This window comes from Arachis duranensis, chromosome 10, assembly GCF_000817695.3.
Source record: "Arachis duranensis cultivar V14167 chromosome 10, aradu.V14167.gnm2.J7QH, whole genome shotgun sequence".
Lineage (NCBI taxonomy): Eukaryota > Viridiplantae > Streptophyta > Magnoliopsida > Fabales > Fabaceae > Arachis > Arachis duranensis.
Window position 1 is genome coordinate 52,947,928 of NC_029781.3, and position 356 is coordinate 52,948,283.

The following is a 356-nucleotide window of genomic DNA, read 5'->3' on the forward strand; positions in this document are numbered from 1 at the left end:
TGAGTTTGTCAGCCAACGGTGTTTCTGGGTTTGATGAGGATGAGTATGCTCCAGTTGCACTAACCTTGGTTCTCTTTGAGCCGCCACTCTGTGTAGGTAGTTGGCTTCTCCATTTTTGCTCCAACCAAAGCATGTTCTAATGCCTCTCAAAAGTGAACTTTTGAACATAATTTATGGAATAAAGTTTATAAGCCAACTCCTTTATATCATCAGCGTTCGAACCACTTCTTATGTTTCGACTAGCTTGATCATAGCAACCAGCAAATTGTGCAACAGTCTTGTTGATCTTATACCATTGTTTCTTACATGCAACTACCCCCTTGTCATGTCGGTGCAAAATTCTACACAGTAGCTAT